We start from the raw sequence: 22,644 nt of genomic DNA, 5'->3' as shown, positions 1-22,644 counted from the left end.
GCGTCTCTGTTCCCTCATGATGGCAGTAATTTCCCTCCACATGGAGGCGGCTCCCGCCTAGGGCCAGAGCAAGTTGGTGTACCTCCGAGAGGGGCACCGTGCTTCCGGCTGTGGCAGGCACAGGCTCAGTACTGAGGTTTCAGTAAAGATTTTGCCTGAAGTCTTGTGTGTCCAGCTTCTCCGCTGAGCTTTGTTCCTGTTCCCTTCTGCATGCCCCTCCTCTCCACACACACCTAGATCTCTAACTCGGGACCCGGATTTGAAAACTGCTCTTGTTAACAGACTCACAGACATAGAGAACAGACTTGTGGTTGCCAGGGGGAGGGGGCAGGGGGAGGGACGGATTGGGAATTTGGGATTAGCAGATGCGAACTATTATATATAGGATGGATAAACAGCAAGGTCCTACTGTAGAGCGCAGCGAACTATATTCAATATCCTGTGATAAACCAGAATGGAAAAGAACATGAAAAAGAATGTATATATATGTATAACTGAATCACTTTGCTGTACAGCAGAAATTAACACAACATTGTAAATCAACTATACTTCAATAAAATAAATTTTTTAAAAAACTGCCTTTGGGGCTTCCCTGGTGGCACAGTGGTTGGGAGTCCGCCTGCCGATGCAGGGGACACGGGTTCGTACCCCGGTCCGGGAAGATCCCACATGCTGCAGAGCGGCTGGGCCCGTGAGCCATGGCCGCTGAGCCTGCGCGTCCACAGCCTGTGCTCCGCAACGGGAGAGGCCGCAACAGTGAGAGGCCCGCGTACCGCAAAAAAAAACAACAAAAACTGCCTTTGTTTAGAGTCCATCACTCAGCCCCTCCTCTTGCCCTCTCCAGAATAAGTGACTTAAATAAAATTGCAAGGAATTGGAACACTTTGTGGAAATAAAATCACAGGCCCCCTGATACCTGAAGATTGTAAATGTAAATCAAAAGCCCTGCGGGGTGTGTGGTTCCCACTTTGGCCACTTTCTCAGTCACTGACCAAAAGCCACTTAACCTCTCCATACCTCCTTGTCCCCATCTACAACCACAGAATAATAATTAATACCTGTTTCGAACTATTTCAAATGGTTGTTTTCAGGACAAATTTCTGAGTACATATACGAAGAGCAGTCAAAATATTCCATAACACCCCCTTCCCGTAGAACTTCATTTAACTCTCCAAGAGCTTTTTTATATTACCAAGAAACATGATTCGGATTTCCCTGAGTTGACAGAAAAGCGTGAAATCTGTTTCTAACAGATGTTCTCCATGATCCCCCAAATGTAAACATGTTTGCAAGATGATTGTAAGACAACCTGTTTACACAAGGAAGTACTTAAAAAAGCAAACACAAAAGCATCACCCAGAGCAGTCATTGTGATCAAAGTGCCGTCAATTATTAGGGTGTAAAGGGAACTGATGACTCAACTTAGCACCACCGCGGTCTCCAGATTTCAGTTTCGTAACAGAGTTTCTTTTCAGGAATATTCTTCATTTACACACAAATCCGATTTTCTTTCTAAAATGTTTCTCGATTTTTGTCAAACCGAAATAACCAGGATCCCTTCAAAAGGTGATACCCCTATCATGCTCAGATGAGCGTCACGCGGATACACTTTGCCACGGAGAACCGGTTCACTCCCTGGGATCTTGGTGCCCAGAAAAAGAAACAAGGTCTTCTGCACAGTGACTCCTGGCTCTCAGCTCCTAAACCTCCCCAATTAGTCAGACACAGCATAGAAACTCTCAGACTGTGTGATGGTAGGAAATAACTTTCTGAATCAATCAAAGTGTGATATTTTGATCCTTTCACATGCCTGGGTATTCTTGGCAAATGCATGCTTAAATCAGTGACTCACAGATCAAGATGCAAAGTAGTTCTCTGACTGCTGGCTGGCTGGAAATCAGTTTTTAAACCTGAAGCAAAATATAGTCTAGTAAAGAATAAAATTATAATTTGTGTCAAGTTCAGCAGTTTTTTGTGAAAATAACCACCACTGTCCCTCAAAGTAATGTACGTTGGGAATCTGTCCTGAAGTGGAAAGGTGTAGATAGATGTGTCTGTGTGAAAACCCATAAGAAGTCTCTGCTGATAGGAAGGTTCTTTTGTAAAGGCTCATTCAGAACTCCTTTAGGATGTGGCTTCCTGTAGAAACGAAACTTTAAATTCTGTTACTCTGGGAATGGTGAAGTCAGACCTGGCGGCATCCTTACCTAGTTATGCCCACTTAAATAGACCCCAGAGGATAGGCTGAGGACTTGACTTGTCTTTATAACACCACTTCTGTGGGAAATAGGTTTATGTTTCACTGTGCATCCCGGAGTCCCAGAAACATATCTCTCCAAATCATTATATGGCTGTCAGCAAGAGCAGGAATGCCACTAAGACTATGGCCCCAAAGCAGGAACATCACCCAGTGCCTAGGGAGGAGGGACGAGTACTGTGGGCACTTGGTGTTTGCAGTGCAATTTCAGTGCTGGGTTTATGTGCTGCGGTCTACCTGTGCTTTAGAATGCTTTAAAATACTTAGGACTGGCGTCCACACACACACACCAAAACGCACAAACAATTATTAGAACTAACAAACAAGTTTAGGATTGTAGGATAAAAGGTTATGGGATAAAAGATCAATGTACAAAACTCAATTTTATTTCTACACACTAGCCATGAAACACTCTGAAAATAAAATTAAGAAAACAACTCTATTTACAACAGCATCAAAGAGAATGAAATACTCAAACTTAACAAAAGAAGTGCAAGACTTATACACTGAAAACTACAGAACACTATAGAAAGAAATTAAGAAGACCTTAAATGAAATGGAAAGACAGCCAATGTTCATAGATCAGAAGGCTTGCTATTGTTAAGATGGGAATACCACCAAACTGGTATACATACATATTCAACACAAGCCCTGTCAAAATCCCAGCTAGTTTTTTGTAAAAATTGACCGGCTAATTTTTAAAAATTTTTATTGGAGTATATTGATTTACAATGTTGTATTAGTTTCAGGCGTACGGCAAAGTGAATCAGTTATACATATACATATATCCACTCTTCCTTTTTTTTAGATTCTTTTCCCATATAGGCCATTACGGAGTATTGAGTAGAGTTCCCTGTGCTATACAGCGGGTTCTTACTAGTTATCTCTTTTATATATAGTAGTGTGTATATGTCAGTCCCAGTCTCCCAATTTATCCTTCCCCGCTCCTTATCCCCTGGTAACCATAAGTTTGTTTTCTACATCTGTGACTATACTTCTGTTTTGTAAATCAGTTCATTTGTACCCCCTTTTTTTTTAGATTCCACATATAAGTGATATCATATGATATTTGTCTTTCTCTTTCTGACTTACTTCACTCAGTATAACAATCTCTAGGTCCATCCATGTTGCTACCATTGGCATTATTTTGTTCTTTTTTATGGCTGAGTAATATTGCATTGTATATATGTACCACATCTTCTTTATCCATTCCTCTGTTGATGGACATTTAGGTTGCTTCCATGCTAGCAATCCACTCCTGGGCATATACCCGGAGAAAACCATAATTCAAAAAGATACATGCACCCCAATGTTCATTGCAGCACTATTTACAATAGACAGGGTAATTTTTAAAATTGAAGTATAGTTGATTTACAGTGTTGGGCAGATTAATCCCAAGGGGCAAAGGGATGAAAGGTAGAAGGGTGCTTTTGGAGGGAAAGCAAAGAAATTAAATGCAAAATAGAGGTTGTTACATTTGTGGTAAAGAAAGAAAATCAAGTTTAATTTTTTAAATTATAAGAGTGCACAAAGGGCCAAGAAGGAAAGTGACAGGGATAGAGAGGGGGCAGCAGGATCCATGACAGCAAATCAAAGAGCAGAGCCCAAGACCATCTGGGTAAGGCAAGTACGAGAGAGACTGGAGAGAGTTCGAGTATTCCCAGAGCGGCCAGCTGGCTTGGGAGAAGCACAGCCATGTTCACAGCAACTCTGACCAGAAGTCAGGTGGGGATGTTCCTGAAGCTAAAACAAGAAAGGTCATTCCTCATCCAGAGACTAAAGTGTCACCAGAGGAAGTCACCCTGGGATGCTCCAGGGACCAGGATCCAGTACAGAAACCCATGCGCAGAGGGAACTCTTGTTGGAGTTCATTTACAGCAGAGGATTTTAACCTGGGGTCCCCCCACGGAGTCTTAGGCTTCAAAGGGCCCCTGAACCCTTCCCGTTATGTGGAAAGGCTTCGTGTTTATTTGTGCCTCTTTTTCTGAAGAGAGAGTTATTAGGTTGTTAAAGAGCCTATGATGGGAGAAAGGTTTAAAAAAATTAATTTAGATGTTTCTCTTAAAGTGCCAGGCTCATTTTCTGGCTGTGTGATAGGCTGTGTTGAATGGTCTGGCGCTCCTAGTTTTTGGAATAAAAATGAATTCTTAGCGAATGATCTTAGTGCCTGCAGTGCTGTGTGATTCTGTCCTGGCATTTGATGGAACTTGTTAGGGGATTAGGTAAGACAGGATGTTGGTATATTTGAGGTCATTAAACCAAGAAGGGACGGCGGAAAAAAAAGAAAAGGAATCTTGGTAAATACGTGGTGGAGTTAAACTAAATGCTGAATAGCTAAGGGACATTCTTTGTGCTCTGTGCCAACACTTTTGAACCCTTAGAAGCAGACCCCAGTGACAGAGACAGCTCCATCTAGATACAGTGCATTGGTAAATGCCTGTCTTTCCAAGAAATACTGTTTTATTTGTCTTTTTAGGGAGGAGGCGTGGAAGGCCTTGATGTCGTGGGTTGTGTAACATTTTTGTAACCGCATACAACTAGTGTAGATCCTAGAGAAGCGACAGAAGCTGCCTTTTCACCTGGTGACCAGCATTCTCACAGTTCTGATTTCAAGACTAGGAGAATAATGAAAAATATGTCACGGGAGACCTTGTGTATGAAAGGTTTTGTTGGGTGAAGTGTAACCCCCAAAAGTTTATTTTCCACTTGCCTTTTCCTTCAAACTTTTTTTTTTTGGTATCCTTCAATGTTACTTTGAATTTACTATTCAGAAAATACTCACTTAAGAATGTATTGGAGGGCTTCCCTGGTGGCGCAGTGGTTGAGAGTCCGCCTGCCGATGCAGGGGACACGGGTTCGTGCCCCGGTCCGGGAGGATCCCACGTGCCGCGGAGCGGCTGGGCCCGTGAGCCATGGCCGCTGAGCCTGCGCGTCCGGAGCCTGTGCTCCGCAACGGGAGAGGCCACAACAGTGAGAGGCCCGCGTACCGCAAAAAAAAAAAAAAAAAAAAGAATGTATTGGAAAAGCCACTATACTACAATAAAAAAATTATTTTTAAAGAACATATAAAAAGATAAAATTTTATTAACAAAAAAATGTATTGGATGGGTAGTGATGATGGTTGCACAAGATGAATGTACTTAATTCCACTGAACTGTACCCTTAAAGATGCTTACAATGGTCCATTTTGTGTTTTGATTATTTTACCACAATAAAAAACTGTATTGGATAATACAGAGGGAAAAACCATTTGCCTTTTGAGATGGGAATTCCAAGTATCTTTATATGTTAAATGTCAAGCCCTTTCCTGCGTATGATATGAATATGTAAGTAACAGGCAAAACTGGTGTGGGATGAAAATGCTCAGTCAAGTGCTGCGTGGTCCCAACTCTGCCGCTCGCTGTGCGACCTGCGACCTGCGACCGTTGTGTCCAGAACTGATGATGGGACCTCAGTAAATGCTGCCTTCTCCTCCTTTCCTTCCTCTCCTCACACCTCGGTTTCCTAATCAGTAAAATGAAGAGCTTGGATTCGGTGATCTCCAAGGTCCCATGCAGTTCGGCTGATCTGTGGTTTCTGAAAAAAAAAAAAAAAAAAAAAATTTTTTTAAGGTCTGCAGAGTATAAAATCCCTATGGACAAATGTAGTCCCCTTATGTACACACAGCAGCTTCCGCCACTTCTGACTTTCACTCTCCTCCGCTCCCCATTCTTTCTCTTCCTCATCCTGCCAAGAATCTGCCCTGAGCTGCGAAGTGGGCAGAGAAGGGGGAAGGACTGAGGTGGCCCGAGTCAGAGGGCTGGGACGGGGAGCTGGGTGGTGGATGTCAGGCTGCGCTGGGGACTGAACAAGGCTGGAGTCGGCCCGGACGGTGCCACGTGGTTGTCGGCACAGTGGGATTCAGGACCACGGCCCAGGAGCCTCCGAAGGGTATGTGACCACAGCAGGATTAAGCCCAATTGATTTTTATACAAGGCAGATGGTGGCAGGAATAGGAGCCTGTAAATCCAGAGAGAGAAGGAAGCAAGGGCAGGAAGCAGAGCGTGGGGGAGAAGGAGAGTCTTGTGGGGAGAGGGCGGCTGTGTGGCCAGAGCCCAGTCAGGGTTCGAGCTGGGAGCAGACGACTGTCATAAACCGTTGCCATGGGAACGACTCTATACTGAGTCCTGTGAGTCTCCTAGCGAAGCACCCGACCTGGGATTGTCTTGGGGACCCTCGATTCCCGGGAGGGTGGGGGGGGTGGATTGAACACAGAGAGGCCAGTTACCATGGTAGTAGCAGTGGGACAGGTGAGAAGTGATGCTGATGGTGGCAGAGACAGAGAGGAGTTGACAGATTTGAGATATAGTTTGAAGTTAGAGTCAAAGCACTTGCCGATAGAATAGTTGCTAGAAATGAGGGGAGAGAGGAAAATCAAAGGTTTGGGGCTGGAACAGGTGGGTCAAGGGTAGTGGCTTTTCCTGAAAGGGTGCATCACTCTTCTTAGACACCACGTGCATGTCCTGTCTTCAGGGTCCTCGGCCAGACTTGCAGCCGTCTCCCCTGAGGCGGCGATCAGCTCTGTGTGGACCCCGCCAGCCTTGCGTGGGGCTGACCCAGCGGCACCTTGTCTTGCGTGAGACCCGCCTGGCACCCATACCTGTGCGACCTGTAAGTCAAGGGCCACCTGCTCCTGCAGATGAGGCTGGCAGGCGTGCACAGCTCCCCACGCGGGGAGGAATTTGCAGGTTTTGCTAGCTGATAGGTGAAGCACAGGCAGAAGCAAAGCTCTCAGATGGGGTGAAAGAGGCAGAGATCCCTCAAAAGCCCAGACCAAGTGTTGAACTTGGGAAGAGTCAAGGCATTATTTTTTTTTCTTTTTAAAAAAATTTTTATTTTTATATTGGAGTATAGTGGATTAACAATGTTGTGTTAGTTTCAGCTGTACAGCAAAATGCTTCAGTTATACATGTACATGTATCTGTTCTTTTTCAAATTCTTTTCCCATTTAGGTTATTACTGAATATTGAGCAGAGTTTCCTGTGCTCTACAGTAGGTCCTTGTTGGTTATCTGCTTTAAATATAGTAGTGTGTACATGTCAATCCCAGACTCCCAATTTATCCCTCCCCCCCAACCTTTCCCCTTTGGTAACCGTAAGTTTGTTTTCAATATCTGTAAGTCTGCTTCTCTTCTGTAAAAAGTTCATTTGTATCATTTTTTTTTTTAGATTCCACATATAAGTGATAGCATATGACATTTGTCTTTGTCTGACTTACTTCACTTAGGAGATTATAATAATCCCCAGGTCCATCCATGTTGCTGGAAATGGCATTATTTCATTCTTTTTAATGGCTGAGTAATATTCCATTGTATATATGTACCACATCTTCTTTATCCATTTCTTTGTCGATGGACATTTAGGTTGCTTCCATGTCTTGGCTATTGTAAACAGCTCTGCAGTGAACATTGGGGTGCATGTATCCTTTCGAACCATGGTTTTCTCTGGATACATGCCCAGGAGTGGGATTGCTGGATCATATGGTAGCTCTATTTTTAGTTTTTTAAGGAACCTCCATACTGTTCTCCATAGTGGTTGCACTAATTTACATTCCCACCAACAGTGTATGAGGGTTCCCTTTTCTCCACACCCTCTCCAGCATTTATTGTTTGTAGACTTTTTGTTCATGGCCATTCTGACTGGTGTGAGGTGATATCTCATTGTAGCTTTGATTTGCATTTCTCTAATAATTAGCGATGTTGAGCATCTTTTCGTGTGCCTCTTGACCATCTGTATATCTTCTTTGGAAAAATGTCTGTTTAGGTCTTCTGCCCATTTTTGGATTGGGTTGTTAGTTTTTTTGATATTGAGCTGCATGAGCTGTTTGTAAATTTTGGAGATTAACCCCATGTCAGTCACATCATTTGCAAATATTTTCTCCCATTCTGTGAGTTGTCTTTTCGTTTTGTTTGTGGTTTCCTTGGTGCCCATCCGAGTTCTCAAGAAACTGCCCTTTACTCATTGACGGGCAGCCCCTACACACACGCCCATCTCCACTCCTGCAGATGAACTTAGTCACTGACTGCCTGATTTCAAGGATGGTCTTTGACCTAAGAATGGAAAATATGGTACATGAGCCCTAAATGCCACATCCACATCTGCTCTGGGTATTTTCTATTTGGGCATTGCCAGCGTGGTGCTGCTCATCAAAGACTGGAACCCAGAGTGAGATACCAGATACAGTGTTTTCACTGCTGTGTCTCATGACAGAGGACAGGTATCCTATGCTTATAATTCACCTGGAGAGAATGATCTGGGTCATTTTTAAATAAGATACCTGATAGCATTTTTAAGAAACTGCAATAGAAAAAAAATTTTTAATTCTAGTATGCTTCATGAAATATAACCATTTTAGTGCTAACAAGCTAGTCAACTTTAGGCGCAAATAATTAAATTGCTAAAGGACCTGCAGCTTTGTCACTTTACTTCGACATTTTACTGGTAGCACATGGAAAAGCGATCATGTTTCCTTTGGGGAGAGGGATGTAGTCTCCCCAAAGTGTAGTGGATGGCAGTGTTGCATAGGATAGGGGTGGCCTTTGGGGTCAGATGGGTGTGGATAAAGATTACATATCATCCCCTCTCATCTCCTCCAATGTGACCTTGGGCAAGGCACGTTGCCTCTCTGAGCCATGGTTCTCTCATCCACCGGGTGTGCTAATAATACCCCAAAATTTCCTAGCACATGGAAGTTTTGAGTCAGTGGAAAGTATTATTATTACTATGCATAAATACAGGCCAGTATTCCATTTTTTACCTTATAAAACCTACAGAAACCCCCAAATTATTTCAGGTTGTGTATTTTCTTTTTTATTGAAGTATAGTTGATTTATAATGTTGTGTTAGTTTCAAGTGTACAGCAAAGTGTTTCAGCGATATTCTTTTCAGATTCTTTTCCCTTATAGGTTATTACAGAATATAGAGTATAGTTCCCTGTGCTATAGTAGGTCCTGGTTGGTTATCTATTTTATATATAGTAGTGTGTATCTGTGAATCCCAAACTCCTAATTTATCCCTCCCTCCCTTTCCCCTTTGGTAGCAGGTTGTGTGTCTTCAACACTTGTTTCTTTTTCGCTTCTTTTCAGAATTGTCAATGGCAAGTTGTTCTGATTGCACCATCCTCTTAGGGAGGGGTAGGAATCTGAATGAGCTCTCCACTACATTTTGGGAACGTAAATACCTTGAGTATCAAAGAAGTGAATTTTCTAGCTGGGGTTCTCCAACTAGAGTAACTTGGTCCCAGCATCTGAAATGTGTAAGTGGAAACTTTCAGAAATGTTTTATCTTAATTACTTTTCTCCATCCTTTCTGAAATGACTGCTCCCCAGTTCTTTCTCTGTTGCAGCAAAAAAAAGCACATTTCCTCACATCACCTTCCCATGCTTGTAGAACAAAACACAAAAGCCACAAGATCTATGATTCAAAGGTCTTCTGCCTCATACAACTGACTGTTGAAATTCTGTTTGAAATGTAGATTACAAAAAAAAAAAACCTCATCTCTGTAGTTTCCAAAAAATTAACGTCAATGGACCCTTTTCTTTTTAAAGCCCTTCTGGTCATAAAATGGTGTGTGACTACTCAATTTAGTGCTTCTGAATATGAATAAGGACTCCAAGGCCACTTACAAGTTAGCATGTTTATTGCTAAAGCTGTCACCAAGTTTTTAGTAATATTTTTATACAGCGTGAGACCAGCAGAACATTTGAGATTTGACCTTTTCCAGCAGATGGTAGTCTCGAAATGCAATTTGTAAGTTTAGAACTAAGTTTTGAACTCTTGTTTTCTGACCACTGTAATTTCTCTTTCTACTCAGTCCAGAGGGAAAAATTGATGGAATGTGTGTATGTCTGTGTATATGTACAAGAGTTATTTGTTAACCCTAAAAACCAGTAGTGTGGCTTTGCACAGAGGGACCAGAGTGGCATTTTAAAGCTCAAAAGTCAGATTGGCCCAATGGTGTCATCCAAGTACAACCCCGTTGGGATGCTGAGAAAATCAGGTTATTTTGCTTGGTGATACTTTCACCTCAAGTGAAATAATACAAATACAATGGAGCGAATTAGCTTAAAAACACTGTTTCCTGGCGCGTGATATCCCTGTCCTCTTAAATTTTGGCAAACCTGGATTCAGGTTCAAACAAAAGCATAAAACAATTCTGAATATTTTGTCTTTTCTTATTATCAGTCCAAATCCAAGTAAGGTAGGGAAAGGTGATCAGGACAGGAGAGAATTGACAACAGGATGCAGGAAGCAATGCTGGAAATTGGAAAACCAATCAACCAACCACTTTTCTGTTTCTCAGAAATAATGTTGCTGGTATTCGCTTTGTGATGTAGATAAAAATACCTCCACCTGTATTTTCCTGGGGAAAAGCAAAGGGGGCTTTGCTCATCAAATCCCATTCAAGCCACTGTGAAAATCTTAGCTAAGAGTTGAGTTGTAGGGATAAAGAATGCAATCAGCCTTACTTATACACGAAGAGAATAAGTAAGGCTGCTGACGATCTGGAAAACCCGATCATTTCCCAGCTAATTGGTATAAACGTCCCTTGCCCACTGCTTGCAGATGGAGACCCACCTGTATTTTTTATGACTTTTGCTGTAATTAAATACCATTTACTTTTTCTTAGATTAAGAATGCAGGCCCCACTGACTTTTTCTTTTAAGTAAATTTAAGTTTGTGCAAGAGGGAATTACTTACAGATGATTTCCCTCATCTGGGATATGTTACTTTACTTGTAAGTGAATGAATAGTAACCATTCAGATATGTCTTTTTTAAACTTTCCCCCAGTTTTCCTAACAGTAAATATGAAGAAACGAAAAAGCAGTGCTTTCATGCTTAGTGTAGCATTACCATATCTCCTCACCCACCTTTTTCCTAAGCGCAGTCTGGTGAACCACTTCAAGATTTTGTGAGGTCTTCGGAAATCAGTGTAGCTGAGAAACACCATGAAAGCAGAAGTGTCCATGGCAGTCTTATTCACCATTGTTTTGAGATACCTGAATGGTGCCCAGCACCCAGGAGGTCAGTAAATGCTTGTTGAAGGGATGATTATGTATTGTCCTCTGAGCTTCTGGGGTCCAAAATACAGCCAAGAAAACTAGTATGTGAAGCAGCCTACAGCTGCACCGTTCAATAAGGTACCCACTAACCACGTGTGCCTATTTAAATGTACATTAATTTAAATTGATTAAAATTAAAAATTCAGTTCTTCAGTCTCACTAGGAACATTTTAAGTTCTCCATAGCCACATGTGGCTGATGGCTACCATTTTGGACAGCACAGGTATTGAACGTTTTCTGCATTACAGGAAGTTGTATTAGCCTGGTAGAGTATCTTTAGCAGAAGCAGAAGTTAGTGGCCCCAGTCCTTTGGAAGTGAGATTCCCACGCGACATGATGTGCACTCATACGACAAAAAGTAACCCTTTTAGATCTCTCCTCCAACACTGTAGGAACTCAGTCAGGAAAGGTGGGTGGCCCACAGAGGTGGCCATCTCTTTGGAACTGGTAGCCCGACAACAGTGGGACTGTTAGCCAGACTGACATTCCAGTGGTCTACACTTATTTGGCTACACTAGTTGTTAGAATTGTGAAATATTTGTACCAGTTACTAAAGAGCTGCTGTTTCAAGCTCTTCCGGGACCTCCTTCCTATGCCCCAGAGGCCCTGGCTATTGGCCTAGGATGCCCCCAACCTCCCCTTAATCCAGCAAAATGAGTTGGTTAATGCATGGCCCATTCACAGGGATGGGAGGCTGCTCAAGGACCCTGCCCCAGCAGTGCAGATTGGTTAAGTGCTGACCTTGGCCTCCAGGAGAGACTGCTTCCTAAGAGTCGTTGTTAAAGCTGCCCTATCACTACCATGGCCAAGTCGCAGATCACAGAACCATTAGTCTCAAGAAGCCTTTTAAAAGCATCTCACCCAACTCCCTCATTTTACTGAAGAAATCAAGTCCAGAGAGTCACTCAGCTAGTTTGTGGCCATTTCAGATATAAAACTCTCCTAACTCAGTATTTTTTTTTTCTCTGTCTTCCTGTTGTCAGTTTCCTTAACTGTGAAATGGGGATTTGTATCTTTATGCCCCACAAAGCTATTAGTAAAAAGAATAATGATACCCATCATGTTATGTATGTCTCAAGAGTTTGCAAAATCTCTCTTGATTGCATTCACATTTGATCCTCACAGGAACCTGCGAAAGGTGTCGAGCTCAGAGTCAGTGAATGACCTGACCTTGATAGCAAAGCTCCTGTGAGCGGTCGTGGTCTGAGTCTCTTAGGGCTTAGGAAACTATAAACTCTCTTGTAAATGTAAGATAACATAACCACATGGCATTACTAGTTTTTAGCTTGTGGTATTTTGCAGTTCAAGTTTTAGTGACATTGAAAGTGTAATTTTGTTCAAGCAACGCTTTTTTTTTTTTTTTTTTTTACTTTGATAATGTGCCAATTGCACAGATTTTGGTTCAGCGTTAAAACAGAAGTGGGCTGCTTCAAAGTATATTTTTTAAATGAGAGAATCCAAATTTGTAATTAGCTTTAAAAATGCTAGTTTTGCAGTTTGAGTAGCTAAAGAGCTTCTGGTAATCATTTCTGTCATTAGGGGTGGTCCCCAAGTAATTAGGCCCTTTGGAAAATACAGAGTATGTTCTTTCTTTGAGGGTGAGTGGTCATTTTCTCTATCACCACCTTATTTTTCACACCCTATAGGCCTGGTGTACTGAAAAAATTAACCATATATCCAATTGTGGCAAAGAAAAATCACTTAGAAGCCATTCCACCCACTTGACACCTAATTATCAGGAGAATGCTATTTTAAGCATAAAGAGGAGCCACAGTGGAGGAAATGGTCCACTTCTTGGTCTTTTGATAGATTTGATAGCAACACCCCTTAGTTTTAGAGAAGATTGTTGAGAAGATAAATTTAACTCACTCCCAAAATAAAAATAATTTCCCCCTCTGTTTTTCTCTCTGTGAAGTGCTGCCATCTTATAGTATATACCAAACTATGCAGAAACTGAGTATCTAGATAAGGGAAAGAGTGGGGTTATTTCATTCCCTATAACAAAAAAATCTCTCTTCGATTTTCTTTTATTAGTGTATGAAAATTATGACCTTCCCTACATCAACTATCCTGTAAGGTTAAATATGTAAAGGGAAGAGAGAAAGAAAATTTATTAGAAAAAGCTATAAATGGAAAGGAACTTGGGCTTGTTAAACCCTGATTTAGCATTACTAATTTGTAGTCACATTTGGGAAGAATGTGTTCGTATGTTTGGTTGTTTTTAAAGTACATATTATGTATGTGTCCTCATTCTTCTCCGTGTATACCCTGTTTTGTGTTAGATATAACAGACTCTCAACTCTCCATTGTATTCTGAGATACAACCTCCCTCCTGTCCATATAGGACCTTTGAAGTGTTTACGATTATCTAGAATTTTCTTGGATTTTATTTATGCCATTTTCCCTGCTTCATGAAGGTACTGTTGGAGGCGCTGACACACAAAAAAAAAAAAAGCGTAAGGGTAACATTTGTGATTTATAGCCAAACTTAGAGTCACTGAGTCTTAGGGTTATCTTGGAGTCGTTCAAGACACTAGGCTTGAAGAGATCTTTGAGATTGCAAACCTTTAATTCCTCCAGACTTACTAGGGTAGAAAGAGGATTGATGAGCAAGCACGTACTTTCGAACTTCACTGCCACCAGTTTCTGTACCCATGCACTCAGCATTACATGAGATAATGCATGCAGGGCACCCGGCACCAGCGTCGACACATCGTAATAAGCACTCGGGAGGGTTAGCCATTATTATGGGCTTGTCTGATTTGGTCTTCACATCTCTTTCTGCTCTCTGATGGCCATGCTGAGGAGCAGCCTAATGTCCAAAAAATAGGAAAACACCAAATGGAAGGGAAACACAAGGCCTCAGTCTTCCAGAAGCAGAATTTATCAGCGCACAAATAAAAATGATTGTTTCTCTTCTCATGATGATGTGCGGATTACTTCCATACTCTCCCTCACCCTTTTCCAAGTGAGGACCCTACGGACAAGGGGCAACTCCTCCCTTGCCCAGATCTGACTCAGTCTGGCCTAATGAGGGCAACTTGATGGTAAACTTACCTTATTCCCGTTTCTCTTTTATGTGAAAACAGTGAGCTCTTCACTGTCTTCTGCGTAAGAAGAACAAAAATACAATCTAGGTTTGGTTGTCCCTGATTAGAACTTTGTTAAGATGTGTGATGGGCAAGTGTATTTTTTCTGTGTCTACGATAAAGTGGGTAGTTAAATAAATTAACCAAACACTCATGCTGTGGCAGGAGTGTAAATTGGTACAGCTTTTCTGAAAAGTCATCAAGACCCTTAAAGCTCATTTGACCCCGTAATTCCTTTTCTAGGAATCTACCTAGGAAAATACTCAGAAATTCAAACAATCTGATATTCAGATATGTCTTTCAAAGTGTTATTTGCAATAACAAAAAAAAAAAGGAAACAATATGTAATTCCAAAAATGAGAGAAATAATGAAATAAACAAAACCCTTTTCTACAGGGTGTAATATTACATAGGCATTGAAAAGCATGTTTCTGAAGAATTTTTAATAATTTGGGAAAATGCTCACATTCATAAAATATTGAATTAAAAAGTAGAAACAAAACTCTGACTGTTTTTGTGTATCTGAAAAGAATACTGATCCACAATCCCTTATCCCCAATTCTGAATCCTTTTGGTTCAAAAATCACAAAGGTCTCTTGGTGACTTCTTTGGTAGAAAAATCTGACCTGAACTAATGTGAGGCTCTATTTTATCTGACTAAATAAGAATATGCATCTATTTTGCTGCAGAGATTTTTAATAGGTTTGATTATGGAGTGCTGCTCCAGATTCCAATGGGACATCATGTAATAAATGGTAGTTTAGCATTGTAATACTCTTTAATATCCAAGCAGTTCTGAACTCTGAAGTGTATCTGGCCCAGGAGTTTCATTTAAGGGGTCGTGGACCTATACAACAAAATATCATGAATGATTTATCAGTGTCAAGGTTACAGTTGATGTTTATTTTTTCTTTATTCTTTTCGGTAAATTTTTTAGATGTTCTGTAATAAGCATGGATTAATTTATCCTCAGGAAAAAATAAGTACTATTAATTTTTTTAAAAACATGTTCAAGGCATCAGAGAATCATCTCATTTCAATCAGAATTCTCAAATTTATCATTTGCTTCCTGTATCTTCTTATTAATACAACCATGGTTTTTTTTTAATATATAAATTTATTTATTTGGCAGTGTTGGGTCTTCGTTGATGCACGGGGGGCTTTCTCTAGTTGTGGTGAGAGGGGGCTACTCTTCGTTGTGGTGCACAGGCTTCTCATCGTGGTGGCTTCTATTGTTGCAGAGCACGGACTCTAGGTGCACGGGCTTCAGTAGTTGCAGTGCGTGGGCTCGGTAGTTGCAGCGCTCGGGCTCTAGGGCACGTGGGCTTCAGTAGTTGTGGCACACGGGCTCAGTAGTTGTGGTGCATGGGCTTAGTTGCTCCACGGCATGTGGGATCTTCCCGGACGAGGGCTCAGACCCGTGTCTCCTGCATTGGCAGGCAGATTCTTAACCACTGCGCCACCAGGGAAGTCCCGCACGTGTGTCTTTTGAATCAAGGTGTTGTGATTTGTTGAAAGAAAACATTCATGAGATGAAATAGAGAGATAACTGATTGGACTCTGACCTATGTCCAAGCTGCCTTGGGGTTCAGGAGAGCACCCGGTGAGGGCTGTGCTTCCCCCTGGGGTGAGCCCCAGCATTGATACCTGGATTATTTTATCGTATTCTGTTTAGGTGGACCGGTCCAGAGGCGCACAGTAAGTTAGAGGTTATGGAAGCCGGGGAAGGGATGGGGTATAAGCGGGATAGCAGGGGAAAGGGGATGACGTTAACATGCAAGGTTTCCTCTGCTAATGGACTGTCTTCTTCCCCAATCAGGTGGACACTCGCTGACCTGTCACAAGGTTGCCCCACAGAGCTTTGGGGTCCATGTCTGAATGGATTGCCGTAGCCTTCTCTTCTCTCCCTTTGCCCAGTTCCCTGCATCCTAAGACTTGAAGCCAGCACGGGACCTGGAAAAATTACATGTAAGTTTTGACTAAGGTTTCTTTCCTCCAACCAAAGAAGGCTAAGAATTTTCTGAGATGATAATAACAAGATGTCTTGAGAATTATAATTGAGGAAGGGAGCGGGGTTAGAATCTGCATATTGGTGGTTCCCTAACTCAGTGGATCTTACACATAAGCTTGCTTCAGAGTCACCTGGAGGGCTTGTTAAAGTCCAGCGTGCTGGGCCTCGTGCCCAGACTACCGGATTCAGGAGACGTGGGGTTGGGGGGTAGGTCTGGAAATTGGCTTTTCTAACAAGTGTCCTGGCAATGCCGATGCAGCTGGTCCAGGAACCTCACTTTGAGAATCACTGCTTTAACTCAAGTGTGACTGAAAGGAGGAATGATTAGAAAAGGTAGAAAAGTGTATGAAACTTCACTAAATTAAGATAGTGGTGCTTTACTTAATACATGGACTCATCTCTCAGAAGAGAGAATGTTAAGGTCTTCTCAGCACTGTCATCTTTGAAAGTCCAGCCAAGTAGATGTCATTATTCTGTGCCAGCTCGACTCCAGAGGCGCGAGTACCAGCCACTCTTTGCCCTTGGCTTTCAACAGGGTTGACTAACAGTGCCGTTAACAGGCTAAAATGACAACTACAGTCCTTTTGCAGGTGTCCTCATCATGCTTTTAGATACACTCAAAAGAGAAAATCCTTTTCCCCCTAGACTGGGAAATATATTGCTCCCTTTCAAAGTGAATCATCCCAGTGTGACCCTTCCTCTCATACACTTAAATGTGACTTGTTTTACAAATCACATATGGGAAGGAAGGTGCACCTCTAATAAACAATCCAAGCCAGCAAGTCCAGGGTTTTGTGGGGTTTTAAGTTCTTAGGACTGACATATTTGGAAGATCAGCATGTTACTGTGTTAGCTTTGGAACAAGCCGGTCACCTCTCTGCCGAGGACAAGAACAATTGATTCCATGTTAATAGAATAAAGTAGAAGAGTTTGGCTCAACAAATGCACACTAGGGTATATGGGAGTGTACATGCAAATGTACAGATATGCCTGTGAACCTATATGCATTTCGTATATTTCTAAGCTTTCAATGTAGGAGTTTCACACAACATGTTTTCCTTTGTTTCATTGAGTCAATGTGAGTGTAAAAATAGTATGAGTGATGCTGTCCAGGAAATGTTTGAGAAATTTCTGGGCATTTTGAATCTGTGGTTAAGCATTGTGATTTATAACATTATACTTCAATGTGGTAAATGTTATCATTCAAAGTAGCACTAAGGGCTTACAGTTCTTTTATTATAACTCTCTGAAGTTGAGAATAATCACCTTTAATAAAACAACTCCCAAGCAGATATGTAATGAAGGAGCATTACCTATTGCCTAAACGTTAACAGAGCCCAAAATCCCAGAGATAGATTTAAGTACATGTGTTTAAAATAAAAATCACAACATCAGACAAATAAGACCCAAAAAGCAAGAGGTGATGAAAGAGTTCTAAAAGGAATTAATCCGGAGCTGTCTTCTGAGAGCTGCCCAAAGGACTCATAACAGGGTTGGTATTAGGGCTGACAGAGTTGTGAGCGTTGTAATTACCTATTATCACCTATCTACCCTTTACCAACTGTAACATCTCCTTCAAGCGCTAATTGGCTATTCTGCACAGCATTCTGGGAAGTTTCAGTTTATGAAGCATCTTCACCAAGAAGTAAAAGAAATGGGTTGGATCGAAGGCTCCTTCATCTTCCCCCTGCTTTCCTGCTTTGGCGTCTGTGAGTGTCCACGTTTACACTGCAGGTTCTCCTGATAGATGACCTTTGATGTCAGTCAGTTTAATAACTACGAGCCAGTACGGGTAGAAAGAAGGCTGCTGTGACACCTCAGGCAACTTGGAGCTGCAGACTCCTGCCGGCCCTGGCGCCACCTGCCTGAAGCTCTCCCTGCAGCCTTGGGTGAAACACTCAAGGCACCAAGTGCCTAGCGCATCTCTATAAAAATATCATGCATGTGGAGGCGAGGGGTATGTGGGACCCCACGGTGCTTTCCCTGCAGTTTTGCAGTCAACCTGAAACTGCACTGAAACATTAAGTTTATTAATTTAAAAAAACGGAATACCAAACGGTATGATGATTCCTCAAAAATTTAAACACAGAACGACCATATGATCCAGCAGTTCCACTTCTGGGTATAAAAGAAGTGAAAGCAGGGTCTTGAGCAGGTGTTTGTACACTCATGTTCATACAGCATTAGTCACAATAGCCCAAAGGTGGAAGCAACTCAAGTTTCTATCAGCAGTGAATGAATAAAGAACATGTGGTATATACATACAATGGAATATTATTCAGTCTTAAAAATATGAAATTCTGACACATGCTCCAACATGGATGAAACATGGAGATACCAAGTGAAATAAGCCAGACACAAAATGACAAATATTATATGATCCCACTTATATGAGGTACCTAGACTAGTCAAAGTCATAGTCAGAAAGTATTTAGAAGGGTGGTTGCCAGGCGCTGGGAATAAAGGGGAAAGGGAAGTTAGTATTTAATGGGTACAGAGTTTCACTTTGGGAAGATGGAAAATTTCTGGAGATGGATGGTGGTGATGGTTACACAATAATGTGAATGTACTTAATGCAACTGACCTGTACTCTTAAAAATGATTTACGTGGTAAATGTTATATGTATTTTACCACACACACAAAACCCCCCCTGAATACCAGAGCTTACTTTCCTTCTAAGAATTCTGGGCAGAATATTAAGTAGTGCTTGACAGGGATGCTATAGTTTGGGAGGACAGAAGAAGCACAGATGGCTGTGTCCCTCACACCTCCATCAGCCCTGACACTACCCTGGCCCTCTTTGGGCAAATGTAAGGGACCTGCAGAATGTTAGAATGTTAGACTTAAGTCTTAGGAATAGGTTTCCTACCGGGACAAGGACATATTTGTCAGAAACCACTAGGGAAATTTGCCATCAGTGACCACCATCTCTTTCAAAATGCCATTTACACACGCAGGAAAGCTGCTTCACTGTGATGGAGGGGACGTGTACCCCCCTGTGCTCCTGTCATGGGGCTGCTGCAGTTCATGTGAATTGTGTCCGTGTACTGCGCCCCGGGATGCGTGCCTAGTGGCGGCAGGTGACAGGTCTTAGCAGTGGAGGCGGATGTGGAAGCAGGAACCAGGGGATATAGACTTGCCACAGACTGAAGCCTAGTAGAAAATGGAAACTTGGAAAGAAAATTAGTAGCAAATAGTTCTCCTGCAACAGGGCTTCTAATTATAATGCCTGTTTGACATTCTCCCAATGAAATACAGTTCATCCCCCATCACCAAATCTCTGTAATGTTGGGCATTATGGTACCCATAAATCACAAAACAATTGTATGAGTGACCTGCAGGCCTGTGAGAAACATGCAGGATTGAACCCACTAAGTCCATTTGGGTCCTATTGGGTGGGGGGGGGCGGGATTTTGCTTCTTATTCTAGGTTTCTAGAAAGCTGGCCTTGCAGATTCTGATCAGTGAATTCTCACGGGGCTAGTAGCCATGTTTCCCTCAGGTCTCCTTTACTTTACTACTTTACTATTCTACTTTACTCCTTTCAGGCCCTGCCCTTAGGTCTGACCAGGGATTGTAATTCCTGAAGAGCGGTGCATAAGGATCCATAGTTTCAAAGAGCTCAAAAACCTCTGTCCTAAATTATCCCACTTCCTCCTTAAGACATCAGAATCACTTAGATATGTGAACGTGCATGTGTGTGCATTATATACATATACATACATACATACTGTATACATATACGTACATACATACATGCGTATGTATGCGCTTGGCTCAAGGAAAAGGTATAACCAAAAAAGCAGCGAAATAAAGTCATCAAAGTTGAAGTACAATACATATAAATCAGTTGCTCATTCCCACCCCCGACTTCCCAGACCTGCTTAGAAATAAACTCTCCATGCTTTTCACTTAGGTGATGGACAACAGGGCGTAGCAGCAAAGGTTTTGCAGTCAGTTGCCATAGGGAGCTGCTAAAATATCAAAAAACTGGAATTAAAGGTTTTTATAGAAAAGAAAATCCAGGTGAGCAAGGTCTAACAGAGAGGAGAAGTAGGTGCTTATTCATCTTTGATATCACACGTAGCTACCGGCACCCTAAGCATGAGTTGAAACGACATGGATATAGACTCTCATCAAAACAAATTCGGCCCCAGGAGTTTGGAGACCATGATTTTTGGAGGGACACCCTGACACAGATTCCCCGCAACAGTCACCCAGAGGAAAAGACATGAGGTAGAGAAAACCAACAAAGACCGACCCTCGGGGGCTCTCCTGGTCAGCTCTCATGGCCCCAAGAATCAGATGTGCCTGGTTACAGGCACTGAATTCGTATTTAGCGATGGCTCAGCTACCTGGGACCCAAGTAACCAGAACCCTGAATTAACTAGCCTTCATACTTCCTACCCACCCCCTCCCATACCCCACCCTACCGCTCACATCCCACTTCCCTTTTTCAGTGATAAAGATTCAGAAAACAAGGTAGCTTTGGTTTAGTAAAGGTAGAGAATATACCCTGGAGGATATTTGTAGCTGGTGACACTGACCTGCTGAATCACTGAGAATGGTTAAATCCTTTATAATTAGGAAAAGAAACTGCTTTGGAAACGTTTTCAACAAAAAGCATTTTCTGTCTGTCAATTCACCAAAAAAACTGAAACAAACCAAAAACTCATCTTGTCTTCAAATAGTCTAATCAACTGAGGTTTTATTGTCCCTATTTTTGTGTCTTAATAATAATCTAAAAATGTTGACTTAGAATAGAAAAATATAAAGTTCATTTTTATTCTTGAGAAACCGTGCAAGTTTTGGCTTTTACCACCTTTCCAGTGCCAGAGTTTAAATCTCAGATATTCTGTTTACATTTATTCTGTTTATTATGTTTGGAAGCGCTCTAAAAGTTGTGATGTTAACGATAAGATTGGTAATAAAATAATTTCATGAACATATATATTTAGTTCTTATTGTCATTGGGGAACCATTGGCATACTTTTGAAGCCATTCTGTTTTTTTTTTAAAGAATGTACGTGATTACTTATAACATATTGTTTCACAATTGTGTTCTGCTGAAGGCATCATCAAAATTAATTTTCATTCTCTGCATATACACTCATGGTACAGAGAGGGGTGATGTGACCAGCATAGTAATATACAGGTCCAAATTTCAAAAGGTATTATTCCCTGCAAATCTCCAAATAAACTCAGCCATGCATATGACAGAGCTGGTCACCAAGTGATGTCAGTTGTAGTACGAATAGTTTGTCACCTTATTCCAATTAATTTCCAATCTGTTGCTTTTTCGAAATTATTTGTGTGCTCTTTTTTGGATGTGCCTGTACTAAGGAAGTGACAACTCTCTCTCTGAGCCGTAATTTAACCCAAGGGATAGCTACCCTCTTCCAAGGACACCCCTGTTATGCTGATCACTGTGAGGCCCCTGGCGGGTGAAGCTCTGGTACAGCTGGAGAGTGCCCAGACCATGGTCATGGTGAGGAAGAAAAGTATTTGCAAAGCTCTGTAGTGTAGCAGGATTCTTAAGCGTCCTTGTCATGTTTAACTAGAAGCTATAATCTATTGTTTCTAGCAGATTTTCCCTGTATTTCATGTCTGCTTTGTCACCAGCCCAGATTACTATACTAGATCCAATGTATTAAATGTCCTTAGTGACTAGAAAGATCAGAATCAGAGAATTGTTTCCTTTTATCAAAACAGAAGTAGATTTATTTTCCTGATTATAAAAGTAATACATGTTTATTGTACAAAATTTATAAAATAACAGAAGAGGATAAAGAAAATAAGTTACCTTTCATCCAGCTACCCAGATACAACCTACCTGTTAACTCCTACTTTTGTGTATTTTTCCAGACTTTTTTCATTTTGTCAACTAATTCCCAATTTACAAGCAGTACTCTGGCCTGCTGACATCCCACAAATTGCTGGAGTTCAGGAATGATGCCTTTGATATCATTTTCTAGGACAGTGATGGCCTAGTCGTTTGTTTTTCTCCCTTCAAATTACAGTCATCAACTCTTGCATGGACAGATACCTCTGTAGACTCACCAGTGTCTTTATGGAGTGAAAATCACTATTAACTGGGGTTTTTTTCATTTCTGTATTCTGTCAATAAAAATGATTTTTGAGTGGCCCTGCGAGATCCTAGTGGGCCTCTGGAATCATAAAAGAAAG

General features: G+C 41.6%; 1 protein-coding gene across 2 annotated transcripts in view; it reads left to right on the top strand.

The window, feature by feature from the left end:
* Positions 1–22,644, top strand: part of BACH2 (BACH transcriptional regulator 2) — a 360,814-nt gene that overhangs the window by 185,176 nt on the left and 152,994 nt on the right. The window contains exon 3 of one of the 2 annotated variants that reach the window (XM_022552705.3): positions 16,267–16,415. The gene's annotated coding sequence lies outside the window, so the exon portion shown is untranslated. Of the gene's footprint in view, positions 1–15,579; positions 16,416–22,644 lie in introns of those variants that run through there. The other variant, XM_089921867.1, reaches the window with a different exon arrangement.

Source organism: Delphinapterus leucas, chromosome 12 (assembly GCF_059928025.1).
Source record: "Delphinapterus leucas isolate spDelLeu-1000000601 "Yukka" chromosome 12, BTC_Dleu_Yukka2, whole genome shotgun sequence".
Lineage (NCBI taxonomy): Eukaryota > Metazoa > Chordata > Mammalia > Artiodactyla > Monodontidae > Delphinapterus > Delphinapterus leucas.
Note: the sequence above shows the minus strand (reverse complement) of the source record. Positions and strands in the feature narration are given on the sequence as shown.